The sequence below is a fragment of the Ostrinia furnacalis genome, unplaced genomic scaffold, assembly GCF_004193835.3.
Source record: "Ostrinia furnacalis isolate ACB-3 unplaced genomic scaffold, ASM419383v2 OfSCF2054, whole genome shotgun sequence".
Classification (NCBI taxonomy): Eukaryota; Metazoa; Arthropoda; class Insecta; order Lepidoptera; family Crambidae; genus Ostrinia; species Ostrinia furnacalis.
The window spans coordinates 1,708,495-1,721,566 of NW_021132293.1; the positions used below are offsets into that span (position 1 = coordinate 1,708,495).

The 13,072-nt window shown below is 37.5% G+C and overlaps 1 protein-coding gene across 5 annotated transcripts in view; it reads right to left on the reverse strand.

Annotated features, from left to right (window-relative positions):
* mbl (splicing regulator muscleblind) overlaps nucleotides 1–13,072 on the reverse strand; it is a 343,781-nt gene that overhangs the window by 187,431 nt on the left and 143,278 nt on the right. The window lies entirely within an intron of this gene.

Here is a 13,072-nt window from a genome sequence, read left to right on the forward strand (position 1 = left end):
GTCTGACTGCGGCTTATCCGGCGCCAAATGTTTCAAAGGAACTTTTAACGAGTTTAAAGTTGGGCCAAGTGTAGTGCACCCGCAGCGTTTCCTTTAAGATTAATTAAACAATTGCACGATGGCTCCTCGAAACACTCGACATGTCTCGGCCTGTCGTCGACAACCTTGCCAAATTAAAGACATAAATCAAAATCCACCGACCGGAAACTGAGAAATGGAAATAATGGAGTAATGAAGAGCCGACGGTCACGGGGCTGCGAGATTAATTCTTTTCGTTTCCGTTTCGTATGAAGTACGAATTAGTTAGGCAAGTTTGGTTATACTAAAATGATGGAGAAAATATTCTGAGAAAAAATGTAGGTGTTGCTGGAAATTGATTACACTTTTCGGCGAATGTAGGTATCGACGACGCCCGCTTGCTCGATGAGCGACGAACCTCAAGAAGGTCTTAGACCCGTTCGTCCCGTAAGTTTCACTCCCTCATATCCTAATGAACCTTATCGCTATATTTTTAGGCAAAGGGGCGAAAGATACGGGGGCTACGGGGCGAACGGGTCCGAGACCCTCAAGAAGAGAACTTGCAGTTGCTAGGAAAAGGAATTCGTGATTTACTTATAGGGTAACATTCCGCAGTGGACTGCTATCGGCTGAAATAATAACTAGGTATATGGACACAGGAATGAGAGCCAACGCAAATTGTTTATCAACGAATTGGACACAACTTTGATTGGCATATATGTAGAATGAAATATTGAATTGGGTGATGTGCGAAATGGGATTATTTTCGATCGAGTGGGTGATTCTGTGAAATCGGATCCATCCCGCGAGGCGCGCGCGGCGTCGCTCGTAACTCAGCCGCGATTTATGTGCGTGCGCCGCTGACGCGCTAAAAGATTGCTCGCTACATCACCGCCTCCATTTTGTCCACCGCGCTTTTTAGGGTTCTGTACCCAAAGGGTAAATGGGACCCTTTTACTAACACTCCACTGTCTGTGTCTTCTTCTTCTAAGGAGAAGATGTCATAAAGGTATGGCAATTGTGTTTCCACGTTTGCCAGGCTGAATCTCATGAACCGTAGCTAGACAGTTGATATTTTCACAGCACAGATGATGTATTTCTGGTGCTGCTATAACAACAAAATACTAAATCAGAATAAACTAAGTATTTAAGTGAGGCTCCCAAACTAGAAATGTGATTTTTTTGCTAGCAAACCTTAATTTCAGGAACTATTTACACACATGCCTCTAAGTTTGTACGAACCTCGGTGCGCAGATTCCGACTCGCACTTGGCCGGGTTTTTTTAGCAACTTTGTGCTTTAGTTGCTATAAGTACTACCAACACTAGCACGTCTATAAGATTTATAGTGTTAAGTGGCGTGGGTGTTGCTGCTTAGCGAATTACTATTGCGTGTTAATGCCAGCCTTCTTTTGTTTTACGTCTACATTCTAATTGAGGAGTATGGTACTTCGATGTGTATGTGGGAGTGGTCAATCATTAATTATTGACGATTTCCACAGCTACCTACGAATCGTCCCATTATTTTTTATACTCGTACCCATGTTACATAGAAGTAAGCTTAAAGGTAAAGTAACACGTGGTCATAAAATGTCATGCTTATAACACGCGTGCTCAAACAACTCGAAATGAGCATGCTTAGTACTAGATATATTTCGACACAATTGCTACTAAGTAGCATTGCTCAAAGTAGCATGCTTTTGTGCTAGTTATGATCTTTTGTAACTGTAAAAGGCTCTAAGACTTATTTAGCACGCTACGACGTCATGTGACTTCTAAATCTTGACGTGTAGGACAATTGGAAAATTCCAGGAATCTAATTCCAATATGTATATGAATACACCTTTAGCCGCTTGAGTATTCGATTGAGTGGCAAATTATTTTGTTCCGGCACTCGTGAACTATGCAGAGCCGGGTCAGGAAACAAAACCGGGGCGGAAAGTCCGGCAATCCGGTCATAGCTGTAAAGTTCGCCACGACTTGCTGGAGCTTGACCACTGTGTGATTGGTAATATTCAGAAGTGTAGCCTATGCCACTTAAATACTAAAGCAAAGATAGAAATATCTTTGGTATCCAATGTTATAACGCTTTGGAAAAGATGGACTAATTTAAATAGAGTATCATGAAGTGGTGATGGATGACAACGATCAAAATATCTTTAGCAGTATTAGAATTAATAGTTCGAACTTGAGGAGCGTTTTTCGGCAATACTTGGTTAAAGAAAAATATCGAAAAATTATGGGGTTTGTCTGGACATTGTCTCTTATTCGACCAAAACTTAAATAGGAGAGGTAAATTATCTTGACCGAGAGTAAGCGCGATAGGGACAAAACACCACTCCTATAGTCTGACGACGATGAAAAGGGCCGGCGAAGGTGGCATACACCGAGTATTACACGTGGTGTATTACGAAACTGATGAATGACGTCATTAATGGTCGCTATTTTCAGCTATGTGGCAATGAGGAAAAAGAAGACAATTCGGTGTCTATGGTAGCGAGACTTGTTTGTTTGCAAGATTGTCAATACGAGTATCTACTTATTGTAGTGGCCTATGAGTGCTTAGTATTATATGTCTGATATAACAGTAGGTAAATAGAATGGCAGGATATATCATTTCACTATTAAATTTCGTCTTAACAAACTTTATTAGAGAAAATCATTTCAGTTCTTGATGTCTAAATATTAAATTATGAAACAGGTGATAGGAGAATACGTTTGAAAATTACTTTAAATAAGTTCATGTTCAGGTCATTGTAAAAATCCTTGAGAAAGACCTCTGTCCAGCAATGGACATCATTTGGCTGAAACGGACGAAGTCCATATTGGTCATAGGCGGAAAAATATTATCTAAGAACGGAAGCAATAAGTATTAAAACATAATACTATTGTATTTCAAACTAGCGGCCGCCCGCGACTTCGTGCGCGTGGATCTCGTTTTACCCCCCTTCATCTATCTTACGCGGTTTAGATTTTTTCATACAAATGTTTTTTTCCCGCTAACTCCCGTTCCCGTGGGTATTTTGCAATATCCTGTTGCAACTAAGCTTTAAGTTTACTAAGGTACCTGCATGCCAAATTTCAAGAGTATATCTTAGGCGGTTTAGATTTTTTCATACAAATGTTTTTTCCCACTAACTCCCGTTCCCATGGGAATTTTGCAATATCCTGTTGTAATTAAGCTTTAAGTTTACTAAGGTACCTGCAGGCCAAATTTCAAGCGTCTAACTTAAGCGATTTAGATTTTTCCGGATTTTCCCGCTAATTCCCGTTCCCGTGGGAATTCCTAAGTATCCTATAACCTGCCCAGGAGTATGAAGAATAATTGTACCAAGTTTCGTTAAAATCCGTCAAGTGGTTTTTGTTTCTATAAGGAACATACAGACAGACAGACAGACAGACAGACAGACAGACAGACAGACAGACAGACAAAAATTTTACTGATTGCATTTTTGGCATCAGTATCGATCACTAATCACCCCCTGATAGTTATTTTGAAAATATATTTCATGTACAGAATTGACCTCTCTACAGATTTATTATAAGTATAGATAACACCTCAGAACATCTCTTCCGTTCATACATATCTACGTAAATATAAATTATCAATCTTGAAGATTGATATTCGACATGCGAATCAGGGATGTATGAGTGCTATTAATTAAACATTTCCAGCTAGATAATTATTAATATTTTAACTATAAATTATATAAATGCTCAAGTATCGCTAGAGGAGACGTGGATTGTTATTGTCCAATTATAAATATCATGGGCGCTGATGAGGCAAAAACAATATTTATTGCAGAAACCGTGAAAACGTGGTTTTATAACACGCTAGCGAGAATTGTGAAAATGTTGCCAAGACAAAAAACGTTCTTACAATTTAAATGTTGCCAACAAATGCATCACATTAATGGTCAGTGTAAATCAATGTAGCTATTAAAATAGTCACTATATTTTTACGAGCAAGAGATATAAAAACAATGGTAAGGGAAGAATCTTCAATCTTTGGTGCATTGCATTAGGCATTGCGCTTTTTCGTTTAAAATCAGATCAGCCCGCTTCAGATTTGCAAGTTTTTATGACTTATATTTTTTAAAATTGAGTTCCAAACTCTAGTGTTTTTATAAACCATTTTTAGATGTTTAATGAACTGATTTACGATAGGTAGCTTAGGAATCTTATTTATTTTTCAATGCCCAAACCAATCCAAATAATAACTCACCAGGGAATCAAACACAAGACTTCTAGATTGAGAAAAGAAAACTTTCCATCCACGGAGGATTTTGTTAGTGCCTTCTGGTATACGTAATGTCCATAAAATATTTGATTCTTCCGTCATTATTATTTCATAATATACCTACTTTATTGCTCTGTCACAACACTCTGCTCAATATGGGTCTTTTGAGTACCCCAAAGGAAGAAACATTAGCTACAATATATTGAAACGAGCGCGCGTAATGAAATAAGCCAGATGTACAAAACATAGCATGTTCTTTATGGGACACGCTTTCGCTATTACACCAAAACCAAAGTAGGACGACCCATCGCGGTCGTGGAATTTCCTAGACTTTGGGTAGTGTTGAACCCATGAGGGTATCATGAGAGGCCAGGATAAGCTGGTCGTGGGTCCCACGGCTAAGATGCTCGTGTGTACCCTGCTAAAGTTATTGGTAACCAAAATAATGGCACAGTAATGTATGAATTTGGAACTAGGAGCTTGGAATAACAAAACCTTTAGTTACTTGTTTTTCTCAGAAAATAGGTACACATACAAAATGTAAATCAACATTTTTATATGATGAATTTATTTAAACCACATCAGGTAAGATTGAGGTAGATCTTGACTTTTAACTTGAAAACGAACCCTTAATTAGGACGGAACGGAACAATTCTGGAAGCAAATTATCAGTGAAAATTCACGTTCTAACGCATGTTCACGCTTTGCAAAATCCAGAACATCCCAATATCTCTTAAATAAATATTTCTATGAAAAAACTGTGGTAAATATTAAAGTCGTGTTAAATTCTCTTTAGCAAGTAGTATTTCCAAATAGATTGAACTTTAAATGATTGAGTAACGAAGCGCCGGTAAACAATATAAAGTACTTATTATCCATTGAAATTTCAACGCGAACGGAGGTGAATGATTATTTGCAAGTTAACAGGCGGTATTACGATAATTTGTTCACATTTTGATTGGTGGGAGAGATTTCAGACACATTGTTGTAATAAATGTTACTACAACAATATTGTGTCTGAAATGATATTGGGATAATAAACTTTAATATCGTAGATCCACTCACAAACTATTTTAGGATAGCTGCCTTTACTGAACTTTATGTATACCAGTACCTTTAATTAATTTCATTTACCCTTTTTGCTTGTTCGAAATCTATTGTTGAGAAGTATGTCAGCCAGTCAGCGTCAAATACATAGTTCGTGACACTCAAAGTGACCAAAAAGTTGACATCACAACCTTATTCCAATGAGGGCTATCGTTTTAGCGCTCACCAGTTAGCGCCACTGTAGAGTAAGGTCCTGTCACTTGCTAGTCGCGAAGACAGTGGCACCAACTGGTGAGCGCTAAAGTGATAGGAGGACTATCGCATTTGCACTCATCAAGATGGCGCCACTGTAGAGTAAGGTTCTGTCAATCGCCGGGGGTGCCAACTGTTAAGTATAAAAACGATAGCCCTCATTGTAACAAATACGTGTTGCGAACCTTATGACTACTTTGGGTGTCACGAACTATTTGACGCTGACGTAACCTACGATGTAATCACATGACATTGCAATTCTTCTAAATTAGATAAGCACCTACTTGTAGAGTTGTACAAACTGCGTTGTTCACATGTGAATGTATAGCAAAGAAGAACCTACTGCCTCTCACGTCTACTACACCGTTATTTTCGTATATTGCGAATGTTTTTAATAAATTCATGAGGTGATTAAGGAAATTGATTGCCTCTAAATTTTTATAGGTCATATGGATAGGTTGTGGTCGAATTCATTATGGGGCTTGTTCAGGGTGGTGGGGGGTAGGGGGAGGGGAGACGGGACTTCATGGCGTCGGTGTGGGCGCCGGAATGTAATATTAGTAGAGTAGTGTCATTGCGGTTACCAACTCTTGTCATCGTTGTACGACTATTCTCGCTAACTGAATTAAATAGGGTTATGATAAATGCGCTATTTAGATGATATGTTAAATTTACCGGCTGTATTATTGTTATGAGTTAGCACTAGGGTAAGCAGTCGCAAGATATATCTTTGGAGTCTTAGTTTTTTTAGCAGATCAAGGTAGGTATTGGACCACAATCGCACCTGAGGTTAATTAAGTGAGATGCAGTGTAGGGTGGACCATATTATCCCAAAGTGCCTCTCTCTCGCTTTGAAAAGACCCGAATTGTGTGTGTGTTAGTTTCTCATAATTAATCTCGGTATAATAGAAATCTTGAAAACATTACATTATTTGGCATAAAACTAAATAAAACAACGTATATGAATCTTCATCATATTTGGCAAATATCTTCGAAAAGATGCCTTAGTTGGATGCCCTAGATCCATGGATGAGCGGCAATTTATGTCTGGCTTATCACTAAGTAGGTGTTATTATGTTTCGGCGCCATGTTCATAGCCGTCTTGTCTGTACTTACATAGTGATTATCTAAGAAACTAAGGATTTTGATAATTTACGAAAACAACCGACGAAAAGTGGCATGACAGAAAAAATATTTCTTTTCTCTATTACAGCTTATTAAACACGTAACTAACATTCTTAGGTCATCTCAGTTTGTTTTGTTTAATTGCATAACGCTAACATTATTTATAACCATTCAGTTTTCATTATTTTTTTTTTTACATGAGTGATATTAAATATTAACAAAACGTCTATGAAAAATGCAAATTACAGCCTTATGCACACTAGGTTACTCTTGTGGTATCTTGAACAAAAGTTGCTACCAATCTGGCGAGGTTTCGTCTCACAAAAGAGAAAAGACGCAATTGCGTAGTACATTCCAATACAGCTTAGTGCAACAGTGCTAAATCAATTAGTTACATTAGCGTTTATTAGAGACGCTACAAGAGATTACACGAGATTTAAAAAGCGCACAGTGCACGGACGGTTGCCAGTAAATAAAGTACAAAAGACAATAGTGCAAGCTCAAAAACACGGGGATGTGTAGGTTGGCCTTGCATTTTGTTTTCCATGGATTTCTATTTTTTTACTTATGTCCTTATTTTGTTACTTATTTCCTTTTTTATACAGGGTGATGTAAATAATGGATAACTCTTCACCTGCCGATGAGCTTTCTTGTGGCTTATTCGAGTACGAATTTTCTTTGTATTGAATGTAAAGAATTACTTTTTATTTTATTATCTACTAGCTTTCCGCCCGCGGCTTCGACCGCGTGGAATTTTGTCTGTCACAGAAAAACAATATCGCGCGCGTATTTGCTCACCGTTTAGACCTACGCCCTGGACTATAATATACATTTTAAAACCAAAATCAGCACAATCGGCCCAGCCGTTCTCGCCTGTCTGTTAAAAAGCAGTAAAATTTTAGTACCTAGTGGGTAGGTCTGTGGTCCTCAGTATATACTAGATATTTTTAACTTAAGTACTTTCTATTGAAAGTAGCATAGTTCAGAATTTTATATTTTTGTCCTAGTTAGCCTGAAAAGCTGGTCACCCCGCGGATGTGCGGGCCGACTAATTGCAAAGAGCTCGTTAGCTCTGATCCGATTTCGTGCCATGCTGCCCACTTGTTTTAAAACTGAAATATTAACTTAACCAGAAAAATACAACTACTAATTTGCTTTCGGGTAAACACGAGATTAAGATTGGATTGGAATTCTCCAGCAAAATATATTTCTGCACAATTTTTATAACAACCAACTCATTAATTAAGCCAACAAAGCTAGCGGTCTTAATAAACATAATCCAAACGGCGATTTATTGTGAAAAAGTTTCACAGATAAGATTGAATTAAGTCACTCCGAGTGATAAAAAAGATTAAAGAACCCGCAACTTATAAAGCTTGAAATATAAACAAAACTTCACGTTAAAATATTCATAATGTCAGTTACGAAATTAATGGATTTCCAGAATCCAGAATTAATATTCCCACTTTGGGCGATAAAACCGCCGACAATTGCCTCCGATTTTGTTCTCTTTCGCTCTAGTTTATGGTTTTAAAGTATTTTAATTAAAATTGACATTGTTTTGAGGAAGATTATGACAGCGCCTTTTACAAGACGCCTCGTGCAATCCGTCTCATTTTGACACGGGGTTAAAGAAAGGGTGAGACTTTTGTCAAGTTTGTTTCGATGATTTAAATTTTTAACAACGTCAGAAAGTTTAAAGAGTGGTAAACGGGAACCTATTGTTTGTCGTAGAGTTAAATACTCTCATTTGTGACGGGATTGTTGGATTATACCTTGTTTGTGTAGAAGCGAGCCGGAGCATTCAGTTATTAGGTAATAATTTCGAGGGCTTTGTAGGTATTAGGGCGTAATAGCGCAATGAAAAAGAGTTAACGTTACATTGAAATTTAAATACATTTTATGAATAAACCATTTGGTAAATAACGAGATATTTTGATTCGATTGCGTTGGTATTAATGTAGGCTGTTCGGTCAACCTCGATAACAACAAATCCATTGTTAATGCAATAGGATTTCATACGCTTTTATCTTTGCCATTGTTGGTCGCCTGAAAAGTTTTTTTTGGTTCATATACAATATTAAACATCTGTTTTTTTTTTAACTTTTCGAGACCCTTTTATGACGTTTTACCTTTTTTACTGCTATTCTTTGCATTCTACTTAGGTATAACAATTTCGATACCTATAAGGATATCTACAACCAAATGGAATAACAGACAGCCATAGTCATAAAAATTATTCATACTGTCACTTTTTGGGTATAGAACCCAAAAAGCTTGCAAAATCGTTTTCCGAATCGACATGACGGAAAAGTCTGTAAGCTCGACAAACAATATTGGGAAGCGCACTCAGAGCTAAGCGGCCATTAAATTGCCGTTTTGAATTCTTCTCCGTTTGAAAAAGGAACATAATTTGCTGGTTTCCGAATCATTCAAATGAAGGCACAGAATATAATAGATGAAGGGTTGATGAACGTTTTACGAGTAAGCGTAAGTAGTGCGACACGGAAAGTCGGCTGCCCCGCCCGCGTAATGTTAGAAAGAAAAGCCAGTTATTTTCAATGTGCTTTGTGTAGGTACGTTGATAATAGTCTAAGTTAATCTACGCTTTACTAATAGGCTACTTTTTAAGTTTTATTGTTTATTAGATAGCAATTCATGTGATGCAGATTCGATTTAGATAGTTTTTTTTTTATAAATGAAGTTTGAATATGATGACAACTTCTAAATAAAAATATTCTTAATTTTTACCCCTCACCCATGTTGCTTATTGGATGATTTACAGCTTCCAACTAAAATAGTACAGCTTTCACTTTAGAAATATGACAAATTATTGTTTAAAAATTGCCTGTATATGTGACTTTCTAGACTCAATTGATTTAGCTTTACCTAGGCAGATTACAAACTACCTTCTCCTGGAGGTGGTTGTTAACCGACCCATCAATTCAGAATTTACCTAGGCGGAATTACTGACTAGCTTCTCCAAATTGAGATGGCTGTTAAACCCAGCTTGTGGCCATGGCTCGTGCCGCAAGATCATTGTTATTTATCTCAGTGCCTCCCCTTTATTTCGGCTCTGTCCGCGCCGGTTTATTTGTCTTCGGGATCTGAGGGTACATTAACGTATTTTTCTTCTCTATTAGGGAGACGGTCGCCTCACCTTCAAACTTTGGGACGGAATCCGAGCTTGTTTACTTGTTTTTTATTTCGGGATAAGTTAAACAAAAGTTGACGATTGATTGTGTTGCAGAGATCGTAATCACGAATGCGCCCAACTGTCCAACTTTGACAAAGCAGTTGGAACTGCCATTTTATTGGCAGTTGGCGCTCGGATTGTATAGACACGGTTATTAAACATTGTAGGGAGACGCACGACGGCGATTTGGAAATTTATGGCGGCCGAAGTTATTTTAGTGTAGTTAAAATGCTGGATTAAGCCTATGGGATTATATTAAAATTGATAACAATTTAGTTTACTTTTACACTTTAGTTTTTAGATTAAACTAAAGCCGATTCAATAAAGTTGTCTAAGGTGTTTTAGGTATATCTTGTGAATTTGTAAAAGTTTTTATTAGTTTTCAAAGATGCTTTATGCAAAAAATAGAACATAAGCTGTCTTGTGAAAAGTGCTCTATCATATTGAATGAAAACCACTCCCAAAGCACCTTGAGTCTAAAACATAAAACACGAAAATAAAAAAAATAAACTCGCTCGTTGATTCTACCATAGTCAATGCCATACGTTTGTTTACATAATAAACTTATAAAAATGATATAGTCGGCCGTTTGGTGTAGTGGTTCAGAACGTGCTACTATGCCAAGAGGTCCCGGGTTCGATTCCCGGCCGGGCAGAAATTGAAATGATGAATTTTAATTTCTGTGACGGGTCTGGGTGTTACTATGTATAATATGTATGTATTTAAAAAAAAAAAAAAGTATATAAGTAGTATATCCGTTAAGCTAGCACCCATAACACAAGCATTAAGTTGCTTACTTTGGGGCTAGCTGGCGCTGTGTGAAATTGTCCAAAGATTTATTATTATTGTTACGTTTTCTTTATTTTTACTCGAAGTCCCTATGGTCTTCGGTTTTAACCATAACTCACGGGCTCATGCCAAGTGAGTTAAGTTTTCAGAATTGATAGCGGAGTTGGAGTCGTCCTGCATGAACTTTCTGACGATACGACAGGTGTTGAGAATCGCAGCCTTTTGCATAGTCATATAAATATTTTCTTTAATGTCTAAATTGCGTAGGGCAGTTAGCAAGTGGTTTGGGATGACACCCGTGCTGGAGAGCACCAACGGTATAATGTATACTTTTTCCATTTTCCATATTTTCAAAATTTCTTCTTTAAGCTCGGTATATTTATGTATTTTTTCTGTTATGGTTTTATGCAAATTGTGTGTGTTGGGAACGGCTATGTCTATAATATGTACTGTTTTATTTTGTTTGTCAATTAAGGTGATATCTGGTCTATTATTGTGTATAGTTCGATCGGTAAGTATGGCACGGTCAAAGTATATCTTGCAGGTGCTGCTCTCCAGCACTGGCTTTGGGCTGTATTGGTAATATGGCAGTGGTTTTCCGGCTAAAAGTTTATGTTTGAATGCTAGCTTCTGGTGTATAATGTTGCAAATTTGGTTATGACGATGGGTGTAATCTGTTTGAGTTAAATTTGGGCAAGCACTTGTGATGTGTTGGATTGTTTCCGACTGTCGGTTGCATTTGCGGCATTTATCAGTGGTAAGGTTTTTGTCTTTTATAATGTATTTTCTGTAGTTGCGGGTATTTATGACTTGATCCTGAATTGCTATCATAAAACCTTCAGTTTCAGGAAAAAGAGCGCCTAGTTTTAACCACTTGTTGGAAGCAATACTATTTATGTGAGGTTGTTCANATATCTTGTGAATTTGTAAAAGTTTTTATTAGTTTTCAAAGATGCTTTATGCAAAAAATAGAACATAAGCTGTCTTGTGAAAAGTGCTCTATCATATTGAATGAAAACCACTCCCAAAGCACCTTGAGTCTAAAACATAAAACACAAAAATAAAAAAAATAAACTCGCTCGTTGATTCTACCATAGCCAATGCCATACGTTTGTTTATATAATAAACTTATAAAAATGATATAACTGTCGGCCTACTCGTACAAAATGTTTTTTCAGTGGAATGACCAACGATGCGCGCGCGCACGCCGCAAGCGCTTGTAAACGCTGATTCACGCGCATAAAATAGGCGCACTATTTTGAGACGTCCTTCGCACGGTTTCTCTGAGATTACTAACACATACAGTAAATAGAGTAGAGGGTAGGCTCAATGGGTGTCGGATTCGAGGTCTGAAAGTGCCAGGTGTGGTAGGTACATGTTGGCAAGCCGACCTGTTAAAATATGTAATGAAAATCCATATTTTAACAACGATACTTTATCCAAATTCGTAAGGTCTTCTAATGATGAACTTTTAGTTCTGTGCTATCTAAATATTTTACCTAAGTATGTTAAATAATTGTATCTACAAGACAGGTCTTGATTTGAAGAACTAGAATAATATTGCCCAATCTATAGAAGGTAAAGTGGAGAGCCACTAGAAGATACAGACCAAATTGGATCTATTCGTTAGAAAAGGCGGGGTTTATATTCATTCAACTGTGGTTAACAAATTAAGAACAGAAAAAATCAACCTAAATTCAATTTTAAACTTGTAAACCTACTGTATTCTCCCATAGAGCCCTGTTTGCACGACTGGAAATCGCCCGTACTGTTATTAACCCAAAATACACTTCATTTACATACTTCTTCTTCGCTTTCGTTTACGCCACTAATGCTTTAATACTTTAATGACACTTCATCTCAGACAAAGCCTACAAGGAAATTACGAAGCGTCGAGCCTCAAAATTGAATTATCCAGACAAAAACCTAACAGAGGGAAGTAAATTGGCAGAAGAATAAATCCATTCGCGGATCGGTTGCACGAAAATTGCAACAGTGCGGCTCGCCAGCGAAGCGCGCAATTATAACGAGACCTTATAAATCAGAATGAGTTGTGGCATATTATTAGGGCTGTTCCACGAAATAAGAAGACTGGGAACAGTGACTTCGCCAAATGCCCCCGTTTTTATAAGTGTGTATGCAGCACGACCAAAGATTTCTTTTAAGTAGGTTCTAAAGAAGATGTTCTAAATAAAAATATTGTCACAGCGTGAACGTCAAACTTAACTTCAAATTCATACACATTGTCATAGTTTTGTCTTCTTCTTCTTAGTTAAGCACTCTTGTCAGAGTGGTCGTGGTTGGGCTGACGAGGTACATGGTAGGGCGATGTCATATCCGAGGGTAGCTCTCCTGGCGATGTACTTCCATTTCTGACGGTTAGAGGCGTCGCGAGTACACTGGACCA